The sequence below is a fragment of the Chinchilla lanigera genome, unplaced genomic scaffold (genome assembly GCF_000276665.1).
Source record: "Chinchilla lanigera isolate Chin_1 unplaced genomic scaffold, ChiLan1.0 scaffold00031, whole genome shotgun sequence".
NCBI lineage: Eukaryota > Metazoa > Chordata > Mammalia > Rodentia > Chinchillidae > Chinchilla > Chinchilla lanigera.
The window spans coordinates 7,796,148-7,821,033 of record NW_004955432.1 but is presented as its reverse complement, the minus strand read 5'-3'; the positions used below and the strand labels follow the sequence as shown (position 1 = coordinate 7,821,033).

Here is a 24,886-nt window from a genome sequence, read left to right as displayed (position 1 = left end):
GCTGGCCCTGAGCTCACGTTGTAGCCCAGGCTGGTCTCGAACTCCCAGTGATCCTCCTGCCTCAGCCTCCCTAGTGCTGAGATTACAGGCATGCACCACCACGCCCGGCACTATCTTTGAATCTTGACTTTCTCTGGTTAGGCAGAACAATAAGATTAGCGAGAGAGGAAGGAAACCTGCTCAAAGGTCGAGTAGGAGAACAGAGACTGGGGCTTAGGGCAGAGGATTCACTTTCGCTGCATGTCATTTTCTCCTCTACAAGGCAGAGATAAAAGTATGGGCTCACCACTTCCCAGGTTTCTCAAAGGAATTCACTGAAAGAACATGACATTGGTGTGCGTATTCTGAAGCCCTACGAAGCCCGCTACGAATATACAGTAACACTTTCCCCTGCTGGAGCCAGCATGGGAAGGAATTTCACAGCTTCTAACAATGACAGAAAAGACCACTGTTTCTCTGATCCCACACACCCAATAACTCAACCTTCTAGATAAAATCACCACTTGATCAGAAGCTGTGTTTTAAACACCCCTTAAAGATAATAAGCACTGATTTAAATAAAAGGCTTGAAAACTGCAGGAAGGCATCATCACTACTGCAACTGCTGCCCTAATCAAGTCTCCCAGGGATGGCTGAGGGGTGTTAGCTGCCAGGCTCTGATCAAGTGGAATATGGTGGAAATTTTACCACAAAAATCATTTTAAAAATAAACAACAGGCACAATGCTCATACGGTCTCTTTTTTAAATAGTAGATTAAAAAACTTCAGAAAGCAAAAGTAATAATACCTTAAAATCTGAAGTTCAGAATTCTTTCGATTTTCTTTTTCAGATATAGTTTTTTCCTCCCCTGTGTCATACTACACCATGCCAGTATCCCAATCCATCATCAACTCAGCCAAAGAGATACAGATATGGAGTACAGTGTTTACAAGGGCAAAATCACTAAAGATCTCCGGATTGAAATACCTGTCTCACAGTAAAAGGCATCCACTTCATGGCATTCACACAGTCAGACTGGTATGCACAGAAGGACACAGAGCCACGCTCAATTTGCTGCAGAAATCCTTTCAAGTTATCTGACATCCTGCCCTGGGCCGTGCTAAATCCACAGTGTGTCTAACAGAGAAAAAGAACTTGCACCATCACAAACTCAAGAAAGAAAGATAAAAGAAGATGCAGACAACAAAAAACTCAAAACCTATCAAGTAAAGACTTTTTCCAAAAAATATACAAGAAAGACAATTAGCTGACAAGTGGCATATGATTATATTACTAACGGGAATTATGAATATTCACTGCGCAATAGTCATAAATAGAACAAACAGAACCCAGAGAGTTCAGATGGGATGAAAAAACTCAGAAAGCTTTTAAAAAGACAGTTTAGATATAGCTCAGTCGTACAGCCCTTGTCTAGCGTGAACAAGGCCCTGGGTTTGATACCCAGCACCAGAAAAGGGGGGAAAAAAAAAAAGAAAAAGAAAATGAAATTTTACAAAAGAAAGAAAAAAATGGAGAGCATGTAGCCACAAATAACGCTGTTTAAGTAAGGAGCCTTGGGTGGAAACTTTGATCTAAGATAAGATAGTATGATAAAGAAGGAATTTCCTTGCACAAGGTAAATAAATGAAAAGTATAAACTCCTCAGAATGACAGGAAGAGCTTTCAGTAAAAACCGTCAACATAGTCTGCTTATGATGCTCAGAATAAGAATACTGTCTCCAAAACCACTAACAAGGCTAGTAGATATTGCCCTACCCTCCCATACCCCCTCCTCTCACGTACAGAAAGGACAACCCCAGATACAAATCCAAGTGGGGTTTTTTTTTGTATGTATTGGGATCAAAGGAAAAAAAAAGAGAGAAATAGAATTAACCCCAAAATGCGCTTGGGAATCATAATTTTTTTAACCAATTGCAAGGTCTGGGCTTTGGAAAAAAGTCACCACATCAGGTTAATAGTTTATGTAGATGTTTCCAACTCAGTATATAAAACCTGTAAGTTGACACTGCTGATACACACACTTATACGCAAAGGCACTATCATATAAGTGAAGTCACTGTGAAGTTTTTTAAAATGTGTAAAGATTATTCTAAATCATTCCAAAACACAGAATCAGGGCAAAAAAAGACATAAGTATGGAATTATGGGCAATTCACAAAACCTGGCCTGTGCTTTTTAAATAGATAAGAAGGCAAATACCACAGAATTTATAGTAAGTAATTAAGTTGGAAAATCAATTTGTTTGCAGCATGCATTTTGTACTTTGTATCTCAATTAGTCCCACTGCCAAAGATTACCCTAATATACTCAGCATTAATTTGTCACTTAAATGTCACAATTCAAGGGGCCTGAGATACAGCTCAGCAGGCACAGCACCTGCCTGACAAGTGCAAGGTCATGAGTTTGATTCCTGGTACCAAAAAAAAGAAAAAGAAAAATTCAAAGGTTACAATTCAAACAGAGCTTGGCGGTGCATGCCTGTAAGCCCAGTGTTTAAGAGGCTGAGGCAAGAAGACTTCTGGGAGTTTGAGTTCGAGGCCAGCCTGTGCTACAGAGGAAGACCATATCTCAAAAAAAAGTTATTATTCAAGAGTTGTTATGGCTTGTATTCCAAGGTGGCTAGATATAGGATGTGTGATTCTGGGATCAAGGATGTGATGCTGGGACTGATTCACAGTGTGATGCTAGGATTAAGGCTGCTCCCCGCTACACTATGAGTGTTACCCAAGGTCAGGTAGCCTGGATAAAATATAGGAGACTCAAAGAGTGCTACTGGGTGCTTGTTTGCTGTTCTACTTTGCTGCCTAATGCCCACCATGAACTTTTTCTCCTCTGCCATGCCCCTCTGCCATGCCATCCTGCCTCTGAGCCAGCCAACTATGCACTGAACCTCTACAAACTGTGAGCCAAATAAACTTTTCTTCCTTTAACTCTGGCTGTTAGGTATTTTGTCTAAGCAGTCAGAAAAGTAACTAAAACAACAGTAAATGTAACTCAGTCTTCATTCACAGTAAGAACTTTCAGTGTTCCTTTACAACCCCTAACAACCCATCAGGCTCTCTCAGCTGCTATAGTATTTCAGCTTATGCAGGTTACCCTTCGTTCTGAAAGTTCACTGGCCCCAAGGCCCTGTGCTACTGGATTAACTTTTCTAAAACAGTTTTTTTATGAAAAATGGAAATAATAATGCCAACATTATTATGAATATTAAATAATATACACAAGGAAAAAACACCTAAGATTCATCCCTATCAACAAATAATCAGTGAATTTCTATAATTGGGGGGAGTACAAATTCTGCAAACCAACGAAAAACAATCCCCGAAATTTTGGCTGTTTGTCCTTTCAAGAAATGTTTTATTCAGCACCTAGTAGGTACAAAGGACTGTGCTGGACAACTTACATCTGCAGAGAGGGAGATATGCTGCCTCTGACCATAGGAATCTTACCCCCTTGCAGAGGAGAGAGGGAAATGATGTTGAAGATACAAACATCTGCTCAGACAACAGCTACTAAGATCTTGATACTGAGTGACTATGAGAAGAAAACACATGATGGAGAAAACACATGATTACTCAGATCACAGGCATAGCACATATGGAATTGAGACAAATGGACTTCCCTAGCCAGACAATGGATATGTTCCAGTAGACCTGTCAGGAACCAATGAAAAGAAGCAAGTAGAATCAGACAGCCTACCACACAGGCACCAAGCCAAAACTGAGACAGCAAAGGTAGATTCTTCTCCCCTCTCTACCAGGACAATCATCATCAGTCTTCCTGGAAATTCTTGTCACCATAGGTCCACTGTGACATAATGTATTCAAGCCTTGTTTCTTTGTAAAGCATTAGTTAAAAGTGCTCACAAAGGCTCCTGTCTCACAGAATGTAAAATCCCACCCATCAATAACCACCTGGCAGGCAAAAACCACCAGTGGACATTCTTGCTGCTAGGTCCAGTGAGCACAAGGTCACAGAAAAGCCACTGTGACAGGGAGGCAGGAGGAGTGACAGGAGGAAGCCTAAGTATGAACTTTAAAGCCTCAGTTTCCTCATCTTTAAAAGGCGAAGATTCCTAAATTGAGACTGCCCATAATAAAGATGGTGCTGTGTGTCTCTGAGCCCGTGCCCTCAGAGGTGAAGACGCACGCGGAGAGGAGGAGGACACAAGTGTCATGCGCATACCATGATAAATATGACAGGTGCTGAAATCAGCGTCTAACGCAATGCTGTCTGCCTGGTGCCAAGACCTTTAAAGGATTTACAGCAATACCTGACTAATCTTCACAACTCTGTCAGAGACTGTCATCCCTACTGCACAGATAAGAACAAGAGGTTCTGAAGAGGCATCACATAGACTGTAAATGGTGGGGGCTGAAAGGAGGGAGGAGGAAGATTCCAAAACTTGAGCTTCTGGGCTTTCCATTCACCACTTCACAGGCTGGTGGCCACCCTGAGAGCATGGAGAGTAAAAACCAGAGAGGCACGGACCAATCCATCGACTGATCCAAAGAAATCTCCAAGGAAATATCCTGCCCAACCAACTGCTAAATAATTCCTGTGACTCATCTGTCTTGTTCATCCTCAAAGTAATAATAGATATCTCACTAAAAATTCATAATAGATAGCCCATGAAACGTTCATAAATATTTCTGAAATCTCCAGTGAGACATAAATGCTATGCTATAACTACAATACCTTGTAGGACACATGTGTGGCTTCCATTACAATAGTATTTAACATACATGCACCAATGGGTAACAAGATGTCAGCCAGAGCAAAAATAAAGAGGTATACATCTCTTCTTTCTCCAACATAAACGTAAAAATTCCTCAAAATAGCTTTCAAGCAATTAAACATAACTGCCCATCTTCTAACATAGATAGCATGCTTCAAAAACTCATCTACAAAATGTACTGTAAAAAGTTTTGAAGCTGAGCATGGTGCCACATGCCTATAATCTCAGCACTTGAGGGCTAAGAAAAGGATTACAAATTTGAGATCAGCCTTGGCTACATGGGTTCAAAACCAAAGGCCAGCCTGAGCTACACAGTGGGACCTTATCTCAAAAAAAAAAAAAAGCAATTGATGACCTTTTAGTTAATAGATAGCTAAAGAACTTAAAATAGTATTTTATATTTTGTTATGATTTTAATACTATACTAGATTAGATTTTATAGCATATAGTTTTAATATTATAAACGTAACAGTTTTCATTTAGAAAGTTACAACATCAAGAAGAAAAAAAACTGCCAAAATCATTTCATAGAATACTGGAAAGGAAGATATTTTTAAAATACTATTTGCAGGGGCTGGGGATATAGCTCAGCAGCACAACGCCTGCCTAGCAAGTGCAAGGTCATGAGTTCAATTCCTGGTACCAAAAATAAAATAAAATACTATTTGCAGATGACTTGTTTATGCACCTAGAAAACTCAAAACCTGTAAAAAATACTGGAACCAGCAGAAATAATGAAACATGAAATAAATTTATAAAAATCACCTAGAGAAAAATAAAAACTGATTTTCATTCTTAATATTTTTAAGCCAGGCATGGCAGCACACACCTGAAATTCCAGCACTCAGAAGGCTGAAGCAAGAAGACTGCCACAAGTTCAAGGATAACCTGGGCTACATAGTTTAAAGCCTGCCTGAACGACATAGTGAGACCCTGTCTCAAAAAAAAAAAAAATTTTTCTTATAAAATGCCTCAAAGGCATATTATTTTTAAAGTAAGTCACTAGAGTGAACACAGCAACAATATTTTATGAAAGGATTATTATTACAAGAAAACAAAACACTTGAATAATCCTAGGACATATGCGCCTACAAGGGGAGACTTTGGCTAAGTAACAAATTCTATTTTGCTAAACTTCTAATTTTTCCATATCATTTGAATTTTTTAATCTTTCCACTAGTGGCCAGGTGTTATTCATCCCATAAAACTATTAAAATTAATAACAACAGAATATAAACAAATAAACATAATCTTTCAGTTTCTAGGTTGTTCATTTAATCAAATATCCAGTGTTCTTAAACTCCTGCATATGTATAAACTGGGTTATTAGAAATGGCCTTAAAAGAGCTAGTATTATTGTCTCATAGGACCAAAATTGAGCGGCAGACAACAGAGAAACAAGACTTAGCTCCATTTTTTTCCCTTGTTCTACCTTCAAGATGAATGTAACTCAACGAGAAAGAAAAGGCATTACAACCAGGATCCACACATGGCGTGAGCCACCAGCCTCAGAGGAGAAATGCCCAGTAAAAGTGGAAACTACTCTGAGACTCTCAAGTGGACTTTAAATGCTTCCCAAACAAACAGCAGGAAGGGCTGGCGAATACATTCATTTTCAAAGTAAATATTAACTTAATGAGCTTGGTGACCGGATGATCCTGCTCTCTTGAGATTTTTACTTCCCTACTTATTCTCATCAAGAAGGAAAAAGAAAAAAACACTAATAAGGAGCAAATTCTCCTTCTTCTGAATGCAAATGGTACCAGAGAAGAGTCTGAAATTATTCTTTATGTGCGTGTCCTCACATCTTCTCAACTCAAGCGATGGTGAAGGCAGAAGACAAAGTCAGTCAAATGATACACACCAGAGCAAGTCATAAACACAGTGGGAACAAAGCAGAAAGGACCTCATCATTACAGAAAATCTCCACTTCCTGCCTACACTTTTTCTTTCTCCATCCTTTGCCTGCACTGTCACCCACCTGAAGAAGGCTGTGTCTGCCTCAGTGGAAGGATGATGCTCAAAGGTCACTAAATTTCTAAATCCAGCACCTGGGCTGTGAAAAAGTGCAGGGTAGAGGATACTCCGTAGCTGTCAGCTGAACCATTCACTGTAGGAAGGACAAACCTATCTGTCTCCACTAAAACCAAACTGTTTTCAGAAAACAAAAAAATAAAAAAATCTACGTACATGAGGAAGAAGAGAAAAGAAAGAAAAGATGGACCATTCCTTTTCTCAGCACCCAAACTATCAACAAAAAAATGAAAACTGGGGCTGGGGATTTAGCTCAGCAGCACAGCGCCTGCCTGCCAAGCACAAGGTCATGAGTTCGATTCCCGGTACCGACAAAAAAGAAAAGTATTCAGTCTCTCTCCCCCATGCCTATCAAAAATCTCTCACCATTCTTTCTAACATGGAACTATTTAAAAGATCTGCTATTTCCCCTATATTCTTAGCCTTACAAAGATTTCAGAGTGAAGGTGAGGTCATTTCACATACACAAGCTATTAGTCCAAGTTTATACATTCAGGACTCAAAGAAAAATAATGTATTTATTACCTGCACTTTCTGCCCATATTAACCACTTCAGCTTGTTCAGTATAGGCAGTTTACACCCACTGAAACGTCCTCACTCTGTTTCCTGACACGCCAGTGAAGACACACGCCAGCATCATTTTCACTGTGTTTCCCAGTGTCTGAAGCTCATTTCTGGCATCCAATAGTTAACCCCCCATAATCTGTGTTATCTGCAGAAATCTAATGTCCAGACAGAAATTCTTATTAAGCAAATTACTACTAAATGGATCAACTTCCGTCTCACCAAATAATTCCACCCAATTCCCACCTGAATTCAGACAAAAATGGCAATATGTGTAGTTTAAAGTAACCTTGAAACTGGAATCTGAAATGTAAGAATAATTTAGAAAAGAGACTCCTTGATTTCACAGTAACCAGCCAACTACATTCTCTTTAGCAGCATTTTTATTCTTATAGTATTTAACCTATTTATGTCTTAGCTTCCCCTTCAGTAAAGTAAGTATAACTTGGCTCAAAAATGACAGATCTACTGCAGGAATCTTTTAGGTTTGATCACCATGTCTTATGAGGAAAAACCATACATCTGCCAGAATTACTACCAAGCAAAAGCTTTTCTGTAAAAATATAGCCCTTCCCAGCCTGTAAGGTGCTACCACATAGGACCTGCGTGGTATTCCTCCCTTCCAGGAAGCAACCAGGTAATATGCTCCATGTATTCCAGAAGCAAAAACTCAAGGCTGAAATCACTCTCTAGCTGAGGGATTGTGAGAAAATCACAACATCACTGATCTCCATTTTCATACTACACTTTCCTTGTATTTCCTTTTTCTGAATTTATCCCACAGACAGAGACTGTATAGATCTTACAAAGCTGAGGTCATAATCTACATACAAACAGCTGTTTTCACTGAACACTGTAGTTTTTACTTTATGCTTTTTAGTAGTTTATACATTTTCTCCAAGGAATACGATCACTTTTCTTAATACCACATACTAAAATTATCCAGTGAAAAATATATAATATGATAAAAGAAAATGTTCTGAAACTGAAAAAAAGTTCAGGTGCATTTAGTATGCCTGCCTTCTGCCTGAAAGTATTCCAATGGAAGAAAATGTATATAAACAATGATGTCATAAGAAAAATAAAGGAAATGCTGAAGGTGATCAAAGTCAGACCACTAACTGTAGTCATCCCATGCATATCAGTTATACAGACTTTTAATTTTTTATCTTCTAACAAGCACAAAGAATCTAATACAGATACACACTACAATTTGCAGGATATCTTGCAAAGTACGTTGTTTTTTCTTTTTAGGACTAAAGTAATTTGTCACTACACAGGCAACACACTATTTTGATAAAGTAATGCAATCCTCTTGGGAAAAGTTCTGAACTCAATGAAGGCATGTGGGAACAGGCCATATGTCACCAAGCCTTTTGCACACCTGAACCCCTGTATCTAATGACCCAAGAATGCTCATGTATAAGACTAAATAGTGTGGCTTTTAATAGAACAGCCAAGGACTGCAGAACATTGTCTGTCATATTCGCTTGGAAACAATATAAAGAGACCTACAGAGCTGAAAATTTAAAATAAATGAGCACCTACAACACAAAAGAACTTGCAATTAATGCCTTGAATGACTGTTACTAACATACAATTTTATCTCATCCATCTTGTTTCTTCTTTATACTTCTCTTAAATTAATGAAAAATATTTTCATTAAAACAAAAAAGTAACAATAGCTAAGTCATTTGTACCTGTCATAGAATAATCACTACTTTTCCTTTTGTGAAACGTTCCTGTCACTGCCTTAAGTTTTTTTCTTTTGGCTAAAATGTCTGGAATATTAACATGATAGTGATAATTACACTACCATGGAACTAAGAAGACTAAATTTTCTGAATGAAAAATCAGAAACCATGACCTGAAGTCAACAGTCCAAAACCTCCAAACTGCATATACTAATATCCATCTTTGGTTCCTCTGTCACAGTTCAGTCTTTGGTATTTTATAGAGTGGTACGATAAAAATCATTTTATGCCTTTCCATACTTGAGGGTATGACACACGCCAAAGAAAACCCTGGCTGACTATAGCAGGCGTGTGCGTTGGGGCAGGGCAAGTGAGGGGGCCGCACCAACACCTGCAGGTGCAGTTAGGAAACGCTTACCCTCCACCTCGGGCACCGCCCCTCGCTGCTTTCGATGACTGGTATCACCTGTTTTCAAACCTTTTAAAACACAGTAAACAATGCTCAGACATAACTGCGTTACAGTCACGGTCTGGCCTTAAGGCAAGTATCAAAAGGAACATATTTCAGTGTGTTTCCACCGAGACATACGTCATCAGCGATAATTTCATACCTGGCACATTCCCACAGGCAAACTCTGGACATGCCAAATCCCAAGTCCTCAGCTGCCACTCTGCCCTCTCTTCCCACTCCAGAGAACCAGCAAAACACTACTGAGAGGCCGGCATCAGTGACTCTTTTTTAAAGAAAGTACTTACATACTTCAATATTTCAGACAATTGGCCAACTGGCAGAAGGGCTGCAACATGTTTGAGGTCTGCTAGACTAGAATGATAATTCTCAAACCCTAAATACAAAGAAACCTTTCAAATATCACGCTCTCCACACATCTCACATGAGAATGTTCGCAGGTCGAGAAAAAACAAATAAGCAGACAGTAATGGAGACTCCAAGTCTCCCAGGGCTCTCTGTCCAATCCTAACTCTCCATACTTAGAAGTATGCTTTGTGAAGCTTGAAAAAAAGTCTTTTTTACCAGTGAAAAACCAAATACATAATTCCTGATATATTGTAGCCTGGGTATATACGCATACATTAAAACTTTTTTCTACTTTAACTACAAGACCATAAAAATCTTAAGATTTTTTTCAACACACTCCTTACCCATATATATGTTATATAACAAAGTTAGAGGAGCTATAAAAAAGTTATGAGGAAAACTATTAATCGCATTAACAAATTAAGTATAAAAATTTGTACCGGAAGACACTGAATAGTACCCTCACTGCTTGCCATCATTAAATACATTTTTTTTGGAGACAATACCTAGGCTGAGATGTTTTAAGTATTAAAAAAATACAGTTAACAAGTTAAGGAAACTTAAAGTTAAGAAAAAAAGAAATACAATTTTACAACTAAATAATAAAATAATAACAAAACATGACTTTCTTTTTTATTTTTGGTATCGTGAATGTAACTCAGGACCTTGTGCTTGCCAGGCAGGCGCTGTGCCACTGAGCTATATCCCTGGCCCCTTACTTTCTGTATTAAAAATAAGACAGAAGAAAATTATTTCAATTATTGTCTTTAAGCAGCAAAGAAAACTTCTTCAAATAAAAGATAATGATATGTCCTAAAGTTTGCAAACCTTGCAAAATTGACTACAATTAATAATTGTTAGTTATGCCATTTGTAAATTTTATGACATTGATCATAAAAGGTATCTTTGGTCTATTAAAAAATCTAGTGTAGACCTCTGACTGCAGGCCTCAGAAACCCTGATATTGCCCCCAGCTTCGCTGTTCCAATTACTGCTATAGCTGTTTGGGTGAGAAACCATCTCAGCAACATAAGGACTTCGAAATCAAGGGCTCTTGTTCGAGCCAGAGAGAATATGGGCTAGGCCTCTCTTGTACTTGTGGAAGAAAACCCTAAGAACTTGGGCTGCACAAAAACACAACATCCAAAGTCAGCTTTCTACAAATGAGTCAAACATGCAAATCAGAGCACCCCCAGGGGGAGCACTCACCACCCCTCCAGCAGACCTCCTGCAGCCTAAGGGCTGGCCTTTGGGACGCCCCCGGGGTACTGCAGCAGAAAGAGGACCTTACTCACGCTCTGGATTGCTGCAACATTGTGCCCTTCAGGAAAGAAGACTATGAAAGTGACTAATTCTCCCAAATGTCACGCATTCTGCATTTTGTGACATGTACTTCCTCTCCGAATCCTTGCAGCCCTGCCCAGACATTCTAGCCACTGTCTGGGAGTACACATAATTATGGTAATTATGCCTACCATAATTAGGGAGATAGTAAATCTGATCAAACATTTATAGAAAGAAAAAAAAAAAAAACGAGGCACAGAAAGTTTTAAGCCTCTGAAAATTCAAACTCAGTTTCCAATAAGAGAATCAAGGAACAAGAAGTTTCCCTTTCGACCATCCAAAGTGTGTTGAAACTGAAATATGATTTCCTAGATTTCTGCAATATTCAAAGAACAGTTTGTGAATTTCTATGGGATAGGTTCATCTAAGGCTGAAGGATCTGACCATGAGAAAAATAAAACAGGATATGAAAGAATACAATTTTTTTTTTTTTGACTGTGAAGAAAAAGACTGACTCTCTGTCCAGGACCAACACAGAAAGATGTCAGAAGCTGGTCAGCCAAAGAATGCCCAAAAGACTGCTGTGACTCACCAGATCAAGAATCAGGCTGACAGCATATCCTGTCTGACACAAGCCAGACATCAATAAGCACTTGATGCACAAACCTCTAACTAGGGGACTATGTGACAATAAAAACATTTAGGACGGCTGCCATGGGCTGTGAGAGATGCAGCACCGACACCAGTGAAGAGCCTACTGGGGCAACAATATGTAGAAGTGATAAGGTTCCAAGCCCAGATGGCAGCGGCTGGAAGATAATGTAGGTGCTAAACTAAGCCAGAAGACTGTCTGCTAAGAATGGTAAGGCAGGCAGGAGATGAACAATGAAAGGTGTTGAAAGCCAAGTTAGGAGACTGGACTTGAACCTGCAGCTGATGGAGAACTTTTTCAAGAAGGGGGCTAGAGGACACATCATCTGTATTTCAGACCTGTCATTCTGTTGGAATGGGAGGAAAGATGTGGGGTCTAGAGAACTAGGGGTGGCACTGGGTTTCTATCTTGGAAAATCCAGTGGCTGGGAGAGCCAACTGGGACGTCAAGGACGAGAGAAGGTGCAGGTTTCGGGAGTACAGGGATAAGTAACATTTCTTGCATTCTGAGTCATGGATGATTGTGAGACATGGGCAGAAACAGCTCACCAGGCAGCCAGATAGTTAGGGCTGGAGTTCAGAATACAAATGTGAGTCGGTCACAAGGATGTGAGTATAGTAACAGAGCAAGCAAGTGACGGGCAGAAGAACAAGTCAAAGACAGCGTGGAAAAATGATCAGAGAAGACCGAGGCTGCAGCTATGAAGAAGAAATGAGGAAGACTTAGCACGGTCAGATCCCGTCGTGAAAGCACCTATAAAAAGAGACCAAAAAATAGAAAAGGACAGAATCAACTATTTAAGCTTCTGGAGTACAAAAGAAAGGAAGGAACTGAGACAACAGAAGAAAGAACTGGCCTGGATCAAGAAAAAAAACACACCCTCCTCTGAGATCAGGGGGAAAAGAAAGTAAGACTAGGATAAACGAAGGTCCACTTCTGGGCAGGAAACTTACTACTGATGGTTTTCAGTGTTTTCAGAATTCAGAGAGTGTCAGGGGTTGAACTGTACCCACTAAAAATTTGTATGTCCAAGTCTAAACCCCCAGTACCTCCAAAAGTGATCTGATTTGTGAAAAGGGTTGTGACCAGTGTACTTAGTTAAATTAAGAAGAGGTCATATGGGAGTGGTGTGAGCCCCTAATACAATCTGACTCGCACCCATGTAAAAAAAAAAGGAGAAATTTGGGTGTGGTGGCGCATGCCTGCAATCCCAGCACTCTACAAGGTAAGGCGGGAGAATTAAAATTTTGAGCCCAGGCTGGGCAACCTGTCAGTAAATAAAAAGAGCTGGGGATAGAGCTCAATGTGAACACCCTGGGTTTAATCTCCAGTACTTAAAAAAAAGTCACACACTGAGGGATGGTGACAGGAAGAGGGAAATGACAGCCACCCACAAGCAAAGGAGAGGGGCTTGGAACACATCCTTCCCATGTGAACTCACTATGTAGCACATGCTGACCTCACATCTGCAGCAAGTCTCCTGCCTTAGCCTCCCGCATGCTACTATTACCTGCATGCAGAAAGAACTAACCTTGCCACTGGGTAAGGGAGGGAAAGAGGACAGATGAGAAAATGCCAGGGCTAAGGCCACTGAAGGTAGGGGCAGACACGAGTGAGGGAAGGAGGAGGGACTGCGGGCTAGGAGAACGGATGGGGCGGGCAGACAGAGGTCATCCAGGAAGGCGAGCAGCAAAGATACAGGGTAGAGCAGATGGGAGAGAACTAAGAAGGGAAGACTGCTAATGGGATTTAATATTTTATTCTGTGACAGTCCCAGGGAAATGATCCAGGTCCTCTGGAAATTGAGTATGGGTGAAGAAGACATGAACTGAGGAAGTCGGACAGGTCTGAAATGTAACACAACACTGTATACCTCATCCCACGGCACAGACGGTCGGCAACAATGACAAGCAGAGAAAAAAGACTGAGCCAGTTCCCACCACTTCCAGCACCACCCCCAAATCATCTCAGTGTGTACCCCTTGGGTCTAGTTCTCGTGAAAATCATTGCTGCATTTACCATCTCAGGTACTATGTCCTTATAAAAAAAAACAGCACACAGGGAGATGAACTAGAAACTAAGGTCAATGTCTTCATCTGCCTAATGGAATTATAAAATTAAACCTGTACTAAGCAAGTTAGCCTATATACTGTGCTTGGGACATTTATGGATCAGATACATATAGAAATTTTAAGATTTATACACATTTTGTATGTTTTTCTAGGGCCAAAAAATTAGTAAAAGAGCTGAAGTATATCAAGAAAGTACTGGTAGCCCCTTCTACTTCCCAAACAGGAAATAACTGGCCACAGCAGGAAATAATTAGAAAATTCATAAGTGATCAGCCACATTTTCAACACAAGTGGATAATTCTCTATATTACATACCATAAACAAATGAAACGCCTTACATCGTAAACGCTCCTTTCAATCACTGAAATCTTTGAACTCTCACTCAGAAGCCAAGCAGATTCCACACTTGGTTCTGTCTCTTCATTTGAAATTATTTTATGTAACAGAAGCATGCAGCAGAGTTATATACTTTAACCTTTTAATTCATCCCATAGTCCATGAACTGCTCTAGCTTTACATATTTCTAAGCTTTTTCTATACACGTATATTTATGTTTTTTAATTGTATACTGAATTGAAGCTTTTATCTCCAAAGTCCAAAAGTTATTATATCTACATTCGTGGGGATTAACTATATTTTCCCATCTTTTACATATGATAGATCATCACTCTAAAATCATTATATAGAAAAATAGGATTCAAAATCCTCCTGTAACACGGTATAACCACTGTTCACTTCCTCAGGGGAATGGGGCTGCTCAAGGGACACAGCTGTGTGGACGAAAGACTTAAAAGTCAGTTAGGAAGTTTTGCAATGATGTCACAGACATGAAGTTCACCCGGGACGAGGCCGCATCACAATGTCACCAAAACCACTATCCTCTAAAAATTATGACATGAGAAACTAATCTTCTTACACTGTCCATCTGTCTTGTTTGTTCCCCTGAAGTTTACTTAGCCAAAACTTCATTTTGGCCAAGTACTATGCAAAACGCTGAAGATCCAAATACCAAAAAGTTGGGGACATGGACCTAAAACTACACAGATTAAACCCACAAAACATAAATTGGCTAACATTTCCGTCAGGGCTCAAATATACAATGAATGAAAGACAAACGAATCACTTTTGAAATGCCCTCTCTCCAATCAAGATGAGTGACAGCGAAATTCCCTATCATTTGCTCATCACTGTAAATATCTGAAGGCCTCAACTCCTAATACCCATGCACATGCACACACACGCATGCATACACACAGCCTACTTTACAACAAATAGTAGCACACCGTTCCTGAATATAATTCTAGGCTGCTTTGAAAATCAGCAGTCAAGGTATTTCAGTCTGAGCATGAATGAATGAATGAATGAATGAATGAATGAATGAATTCCTTTTTCTCCTTTGTTCAAGGGCAAACATTACAGCCATTCTAAAAATATTCCCTACATGAGTCAGGGGCCAGCAACTCAACTCCAACTCAGGCCTCTGCTGGAGGAGGCTGTTCCTTTAGATAAAGAGCCTCTACCTCATAACAGTGAATAAGAAGAGAGCTGCCACACCTTGCTGCATATCTGAGAAACTGACTCAGCTCCTGTTTCAAGACTCAAATAGTATTTGAATTCCGATGGACTGCAGAGCCCCCACTCCAACAGAGAAAGGGGAGGGGGCTGGGGATTTAGCTTGGCGGCACAGCACCTGCCTGGCAAGCGCGAGGTCGTGAGTTCGATTCCCGGTACCAGAAAACAAAACAAAACAAAAATAATAATAATAATAATAAACAAAAAAAGAAAGGGGACATCCATGAGTTCAAGAAAACTTCTACCACTATAATCTGAAAATAATCACAAAAGAATTCAGTTACTTCCCATTTAGATAAGCATTATATCAGATGCTTTTTTTTTGAGACAGGGTCTCACTATGGAGGTGAAGCTGGCCTTGAACTCACTGTGTAGCACATGCTGACCTCACATTTGCAGCAAGCCTCCTGCCTTAGCCTCCCGCATGCTACTATTACCTGCATGCACCACTACACCCGTTAACTTTCTGATTTTGATAAAAGTGCAATCTTCCATTAGATGGATGCCACATTTAGAGCTACAAAGCAGCTTGAAGATCAGAGTTCAACTGGCTCGCTTCTACAAACAAGAAAACTGAGGTTGAGGTCAGTGAAATAGCTTGCTCAAAGAGCCAGCGCTTCATGAGAATCCACTGATCACTCTCATTTACTCAAACATATCTGAGCTATTTATTGAATGCTGATCATGTACAACACACCCAGGAAAATGACAAAGCTGAATGTAATCATACCGTCATCAAATCTAAAAGAGGAGAGCTTTTAGATAATATTTTCAATGTTAATGCACAAAGCTTTACATGGGATACAAAGGAATATCTGAAATAAGCTCTCCTCATAGCCCTAATTCTTAAGGTAAAATTGAATCCTTCCATATGCTTTGTAGCCCTTCCAGCTACAGAAGCTGGACACCATGGTAAGAGCATGCACGATGACGAGGATGATGATAAAATCAGTGAAGGTGACAGTACTGTTTATAAAACATAATATATATCAGCCATTATTCTGGAGTGAGTGAGTGTGTGTGTGTGTGTGTGTGTGTGTGTGTGTGTTTAATCCTCTCAACTCCCTTAAGAGGGTTATACTACTATTACCTTTATTTTACAAAACATGCAGAATGAATGCATCAATTGCTCAATCAGAGGTGGCTGCATTAGGGCTTATACCAGGCCATGCCTTGCCTTCATTGCCACTACCTCCCGGACTCACGGCCCTGGGTTTTTCTTTAACTGGAAATTACCCTGCTCCTCTGGATCTTAATCTCATTTGTAAAATGATGGAATGAGGAAATGATACTTCTAGTGGCTCTTCTAGCTTTAGTTTTTTGCGATTCACTAACTTAAGGTAATTCACCAATCCCTTGAGCCACAGAAGGAGGAAAACACTGTGTAAAGGGCTAAGAATAACTTTACTCCAAATCACAAAGTCTAAACTTTGGACTATACTGAGGCTTCAAAATAACATAAGCTCAGGAGAGCAGTTATACAGATGCCCTCATCCTATACACCCTTAGCCTTTGAGTAGGCTGCAGTCTCAGTTTTGTCTAAGTTAATGGTATATATAACCACATGATAGATAAGTCACACTCATTAACAAGCATTCAAACACCAAAAGAAGTTTTTAAAATTCCTACCGATTAGGAGGAGCCTGTGAAAACATGAGCCTGTAAAAGATGTTACAGGTGAAGGGGAAAAGTAAGATATAATAATGGACTATGATTTTAAGACAAGGAAAAAAGGCTAGAACATTCAACAGTGATTATATCTAGATAGCAGGATTTAGGAGATTTTTTTCCCCCCTTTTCCTTTTTTTTTATTTTTCAATGTAAGCTTAAATCACCACTATAATTAGAGAGGAGAATTTTATAAAGAAAGAAAAGGTATCCAGTATTCTCACACTGATTTTTCCTGAGCAGAAAGAAAATATTCTCCTAAAAGCGTATCAGTACAACATGGTAGAAATTCCAGAAATACAGGTTTGGAAGGAAACACCATTATTACCTACTACAGATAGGAAAGAAAAGAAATTCTTCTCTGGCTTCAGGTCTAGAAGAATTAAGTTTTAGGGTGTGTTACAGGAATGCTGGCAGGAGGGGTTGCCCTGGTGTCCAGGGACACAGCTTCGTTAGAGCTCAGCCCAGGAAGAAATGAACAGGTGCAGCCGATGAAGCAGCAGACCGTGACAGCCAAGTGATGCTGGCACCATCCAGAAATCCCAGCCTAAAGCAGCTTCTCCCTGAGTGGACCCACCATTCACCAGGTCCAGCCATGTGGCCAAAGGGTCAGTCCATAAACATGGAGGCAAGGATGCACTGTCCAGAGCAGAGAGAGGACCAGTAGCAGATTACATGGGACCGGTACGTGTTAAATAACCAAATCAAGCCAATCTACATTTTCATTAGCTGGTGGGCTAAGCATCTTGTGCAGACACATCTCTGCTTATCTACAAATACACACATGTGGCCAGATTACAACACAGATCAATGCTGTGGCTTTGGATGGTTACAATGAAACACTTCACTCTCTAGCACTCTGAAAACAGTAATGCAAACTCAGAAAAGCGGACAACTTAAAAATCACATTCAGAATACTACTGATTACATATGAGCCCTCAGCCTTACTTGAACAGGTTTTTGTATTACTTCATACCAAGTAAATAAATACGTGTCTGATAGACAAAGAAAAGGAAACAAGTGAGGAAAAGTCAGCTCCTCTTTTGGGAGACTTAACAATGTATGGTGTCAACACCACATCATGTCCTGAGTCAGCTGAGGTCTAAGGGAACCATCATGGCCAATTTACCAGCTGGTCCAAATCGCCCACAGCACACACACCACACTGGGCTTCTCCAGCTACTGCTAGCCAGAATGCAATGGTAGCAGAGGCCCGTTTGTCTTTTAGTTAGTTGATTTAAAAGGACATGTTTCCAATGATGCCTGTATAACTCAAGTGAATGACTTTAAAACTTCAAAATAATACAGTGTTAACTACACAGGCAAATGTTATCTCTTATTTATTTGAAGGCATCTGTTTTCGTTTCTAAGAGCTGAATTGGCAGCTATCAACTTTACCTAACAGTAATTAAATACGGGGGAACATTAGATAAAGAAATTTCGCTTACCTCATCGAAGGTGGTGTCATCTTTCTTCAAAGCTATAAAATAAAAAGGAAAAGGAAACAGTTACTGTGAAATATCCTAAAGCGACCAAATATCTAAGTTCTAGAAAACAGGAAAAAAATTTTTTAAAAAGCACTATAGTGTTTTCATTTCAAAAAAGGAAAACTGTGCCCCAATGTGAATAACAATGTTATGATACAAATACAAAAACTGCAAATAAGAAAGAATTGCACAGCATGCATCTTTGTGAAACACTTTTCATACATATGTAAATGGAACTATCTTCTCAAACATGGAGAAGAAGCATACACATCTCTTTCCATCTCTTCTCTAGCTGACTGTTTTACTGAAGGTATAAAAGAAGCACAAAGTAATCTGAAAGAAATTTCCCCTTGAAATCCTGGGGTTTTATAAGCATGTATCATCATGCCTGGTGCAAGGCCCTCACAAAGCAATTGTTAAGATGACAACCACTCTTTTTAAAGAACAAAATACAAGACAGATGACAGAAACAGGGAGATAAACCAGGTAGAGATGGGAAGGGATGTGCGGTACGGGGCAGAAAGGACAGGAGGGAACCACAAAGGATCAAGCGGCAATAAGTATGAGTACCACATAATGAATGTATTACGTATTTCAAACATATTAATAATGGGAAAAGTATTCTTCACAAATGTTAATTAAATAAATTTCACAATCGTCTTTTTTTTTTCTTTTTGGTCTTTCTGAGACAGAGTCTTGCTATGCAGTTCAGGCTGGCCTTGAGCTCACTTTGTAGCCCAGGCTGGTCTCAAACTCACAAGGGTCCTCCTGCCTCAGCCTCCCAAGTGCTGGGATTATAGGCGTGCACCACCACACCCGGCCCACAACTGTCTTTTCAAAAAAGATGATATCCACTCTTCATAGTACCCTCAATGACATTTTCATATTGCAAAAACTTGAGGCATGTCACTAGAAGACTAAGCATGTAAAATAAGCACTGCAAAATAAAAGATATAATTCAAACATTTCAAAGTAATAAAATTTATTTTAACGTGTTTTCTAAAGAAAACAATGCGCCCAGAGTATTCTGTAGGATTAGTAAATACTTCAAATGTGTTTTAAATACAAGTGAGTTCAAAACTGGAACTCCATCACTCTAAAGAGAAAGACAATATCACTTGTAGCTAGCAAACATAAATCCTACAATTTGTCCATTTCCCTTCCTATGACTACTAATTTGTCTGAAAGTACTAGTGGCAGAAGTATTTCAAATTTATAGAATTATGCATGCATAAATGTCTACTATGTATATTACATGGTCCCAGCCTGGTTAGGACTTGGGTAGCTATTACTCAGAAAGCTATTCTACAACAAAAGCAACGAAAAGCAAAATATTTTGGTAATTAAGCTCTGAGAGACATAATGTGCCTAAAATGAAGCGATCATATAAAAGTAAATAAGATACATATTCTCAGCGTTTTGAAAAGGTAATTTTCTCCATTTCACAGAGTAAATTTGTTTTTCCAAAAGGATCGAGAGTATGTAATTGTGGTAGTGAGTTAAGGGAAATAAAACATTTCTGAAAATTTAGTTCTTAGCCCTTCCCTTTTGCCCAGGAAACTGAACATTACAAAAGTTCTGCAAATTCAGCCACGTGTTTTCTTAAACAAAGCTGAACTCCAAGTGATACCATCTCCTTGGGAATTACAGACCTCAAACTCGAGCTGAGAAATGAAGATAGCAAAAAAACCAGAATGTCTTGGACATCCAGATTGGGCCATTTCCTGCTTGCCTCCTAAGTCCTGACCAATCCTCCCAACCTGGATGAAGAAATGGGGAACTGGAGATAACAAAAGAAGGAGAAAATAAAAAAAAAGAAATTACAGATGTATTGGCTAAGATATAAGGAGCAAGAAGCCAGAGTCTGTCCCCAGCAGGACACTCGTAAATCCAGAGTACAATAGGGGAGAACATTTTTAGGCCAAGGAGCCCATAACTTAACTGAAATCTTTCATTGCTAGACTGACACCTTACATGATTTCTTCTAAGAATTGAATCTTTCCCTGCAAAGCAGTTAATAGGGACGACAAAGACCAATTAAAGTGTCCTTGCCAGATATTTATCAGGTCACTGATGAATACTCTCTGACCTAAACATGCACCACAACATCTTGTTATTGATTACATTCCTTGATTGTCATTAATCATTTATGTAAATGTAAAACCACAACTGTCTTCGAGGATACGAGGAATAACAGGCATATTGCATTATTCTAGCTTGATAAAAGGGTATATACTATATGCTCTAACATGACCAGATTTCTACCCAGGCCTCTGGTCAGACATTGCTCTCTCTAAAAAACCTTCCTGTAACTTTACCAAGATAAAGTAGTGTCCCTTCTACGGTCTCCCAACAGCGAAGTTCACTCATCTACAAGGTAGATTTTGTTAGTTTACACTGTCAATGCCCGTTCTTTAGTTTGTCTTCCTTTAAAATCCTTGCAGGCAGGGAGCAGATACTGTGGGTAGTAAATCTGGGTAGCAGCACGTGGAAGGTATTCAATAACACACTGGGGGATTAATGAGCCCTACCTCAATGGCAAAAGGAGGGCATTTTATATAGTGAGAGAACACTAAAGTTTTTGGACAGGTGAAAACCACACATTTTTTCTGTCTTATGAAACAACTACTGATATAAATTCCACTTTGTAATTCTCAAATTAATGTTTTCTTCTCTTGTGGCGCTGGGGAGAAAACTTGGGGCCTTGCATGCTCTACCCCTGAACGACAGCACAGGCCTAAATTACAACCTTTTGAAACCTCACTGGGAAAAGATATGGCACCAGAGTTTAATTCTGTGTTCAAACCTTTAACCCTACATTTCTCTTTTCTGACAGAAGGGGCCCACCACAGGACAACTGGGCTCTAGGATTACACACTCACGGCACAAAGTCACGAACTCACACATTCAGTGTCATCACAGCCTTGTCCTTTTGTTCAGTTCTCTTGCAAACCATCTTCTCTAAAGAAATAGTATACGTGTGCTCATCTCAAATATCGCAGAGCATAAACTTCCTTTCCCTAGGACTGTATCCAGATGAATGTGAAGAAATGCATTCAAATGAATGTGAAGGAATGTCAGTTTGACCTTAATCACACTAGCTATTACACAGAGCCTTTAGTTCACATTCAACAATGGAAAAGAACCAAGGAAGGAATGGATTTTAGTATATTTAAACTATTCAATAATTAAATTCCCATTTGTCTTTGTTAGCCTAAATGTGAAAAAAAACTGTGAAACTAATTTCAAACTAGGAACCACACTGACACTATTTAGTGGAGAACCATAAATACTACTGAAACTGATGGCTGACTTTAAAATTCAATTACACATGTCTTATAAAAGAACCATGGCTGGGGGCTGGGGATTTAGCTCAGTGGCACAGCACCTGCCTGGCAAGCGCAAGGTCGTGAGTTCGATTCCCGGTAGCAGAAAAAAACCAACAAAATAAAAAAAAAATAAAAGAACCATGGCCATATTATAGTTACTCCCTGGCAGATGTCATAAATTAGAGCACGATGGCTTACAAGCTAATGTGTTTTATTAGACCTTCTATAATGCAAGACTCTCAGATCAACCGTATTTGGGGTGGGTGGCAGCAAAATCAGCAAGACCTTTGGTGAGTGAATAAACTGAACATTAGCATTCTACTTTCTGTATTTAGAATTATTGTTATTAATAATAAACACTGCCTGGGTATCGCATACTTTCAAACACAGTTCTCATTTTGCATAAATAATTAGTGATTTCTCATGGCTAACCAATGATATTGCGCAACTTAAGAAATAACACGCTACACTTTTGAATCATACTAAGGAAGCAAAATAAAGTCAGTATGTTTAGTTCAAAAGCCATCTTAGATTCATTAAAGGGAATGAGCACAATGCAATGTTGGATTATTCAACAAGAGTAAATCACTCTTTGATCTCATGAATGCTGGGCAGAGGGGACAGCAGAGATAGAGAAGGCAGAAGGAATAACAACAGCCTCCAGTATTGATTTTCACCATGTGATAGCTATTGCATCAGGTATTTTAGGTGTTCTGTCTCATTTCATCTTCACAACAACTGCATGAAGATTTACAGATGAGTTTGGGGAATTACTATGAGTTACCCAAGACACACGGAAAATAGGGTTTAAACTCATGATTCCCCAACTCTAAAGCCCACCCTGTTCTCAGATTGGCCACTACAAAGTCAGTGGCCGTTTTTTCCCCCTTTTTCTGGCTTCCTACCTATAAGATCATCTATATCGGTGCGATATGATCCCTGTCGTAACGCTAACATACTGTGAACATTTATTGAGTCTTTATTACATACTACACAGGATAACATATGCATTACTTCATTAGGTGCCAACAACAAAACAGGCATAAAAACTGACACTCAGAGAGGTTGAGGCACCTGTCAAACGTCACTCAGCGAAGGAGTGGCAATATCAGGCATCCCCAATCTGTCTGACAAACAGCCCACATTCCTAGCTTACATGCTATATAAACCCGTAGTAAAACTTCAGTTCCACAGCCTCTCATACTGCAAAATCCTTAATCAGAATGAATTCAGTACTCTGGATTTTGCAAGAACAAACCAAGAAAATAAGTTAAAAAGATTTATTTTTCTGTAAGGATATTCCTAATGAATAATCTAGACTTTGCATACATACATCAATAATCACGTAAAACTTCAATAACTCCTTTCACAGTATTCCACAATGAAATTTGCTACTGAGAATCACAGACTTCCTTCAATACAAAAAAGTCAATTAGGTTCACCACCCTGTACCATTTCCTAAAGGGAGGATATAAAATCCACTAGATCTTAGAAGACACTTTTAACAAGAGCTGGGCTCAAAAGGAGGTTCACATCGCTAAATCTCAGTAAGCTAGAAAATTCAATTAACTGTAATACCCCACTTATCAGCATCGCAGTTAATCTCAATTTTACTGACTGTCAATCAAAACCCTGAAAAAAATTTAAACATAAAGAATCTTCATATTAATGTTCTTGCTTTCTTACTGAGACTCAACTGCAATGAATTATTTAACACAAAACTGGAGGGGTTCCAACAGAGTCATTACCATTAGTAAATACATAGTTAATGTGTTTGAGAACCGGACTTAATGGACTCCAGAACCTGCCTCGGTGACAGTTTGGGTCAGGGGCTGAAATATCCGTGTTAATAATGCATGTGACTCGACACCTTACTCTCTCACTCTGCTTCGCCCCAAATTTCATTTGAACGTGGGGCTCCCCATACTCATCCCTAACTGAAAAGTAAAACTGCAAAAATCCAGTACGCACAATACATAAAACTAGGACTAAACGCTGGTTTCAGAACACACACCTACAGTCACCTTGGGAGAGGGTTTTATATACCAACACAAAAATTTAAATCAAAACACAACATCAAAAAGAGATTAAATTTTCACTGATGTTTTCCCTCACTTGAAAGTTTGCATATTTTATGATGAATGCGTGGCAGGAGAGCTGTGACATTCATTGGCACGCCAGGGTTTTATTTTAAGGAATTAGCACGTTAATGATTAATTTTTATGAAGACCTTCATTAACATGGGCGACGCGTGAAACAAAGGCTGGAGGGTCCCTTAGGCACTTTGATTCTGTCGTGGTTGTTTGCTTGTAGCATCTTCTTGCTGGGCGCAGTTACCTGTATTAATGAAAAGTTACGACAGGAGGAGGCAGCTGCGTCTGCAGGTTCCAAGAGGTTTTCTACACTCAAAATCGAACCAACCCGTTCCACATGACACTGTTGTCACCCTGTTCAGGTTATGACAGGATGTATTTGTAGTATCCTAACATCGCTAGGCCGGCGTTGGTTAAAGGTTGGCTGAGAGACAATAACCCCTGCGCTCTAGTAAGTGGAACAAGTTCGGGACACATTCCTACGCGTCCGACAACTTCACAACGCGCATTTGTCCCCAGCAGCTGAAGAGCCAGAGACCTCGCTCGGGACTGAACACCCAAGTCTCGCTTTCTAGGACCCGAAGTCCCGAACAAAAGGTCCCAAGGTATCTGTCCCACTTCCCTTTCGGTCGGATGTGTTCCTCAAAACCAGGGCACACTCCAACATTTCATCAATTTCTAAAGCTAAATGACTGACGAAACATCCAACACCAAAGCCTCCGCGCAAAATAAAAAACCAGTGGCCCGGGCGGTCGCACAGCCCGGGCGCAGTGGGGCCAGGGTGTCCCCCCGCGAGGACGGCGCCCCGCAGGAGGAGCCGGGCCGGGGGCTGGAAGCAGCCCGCAGCGATCCCCAGCTCGGGAGAGGGCGGCTGCCCGTC

The 24,886-nt window shown here is 39.8% G+C and overlaps 1 protein-coding gene across 1 annotated transcript in view; it reads right to left on the bottom strand.

The window, feature by feature from the left end:
• The window catches only part of Cdk14 (cyclin-dependent kinase 14), a 548,127-nt gene that overhangs the window by 514,693 nt on the left and 8,548 nt on the right, over nucleotides 1-24,886 (bottom strand). Inside the window, exon 2 of the mRNA XM_005387996.2 lies at nucleotides 18,546-18,577. The gene's annotated coding sequence lies outside the window, so the exon portion shown is untranslated. The remainder of the gene's footprint in view (nucleotides 1-18,545; nucleotides 18,578-24,886) is intronic.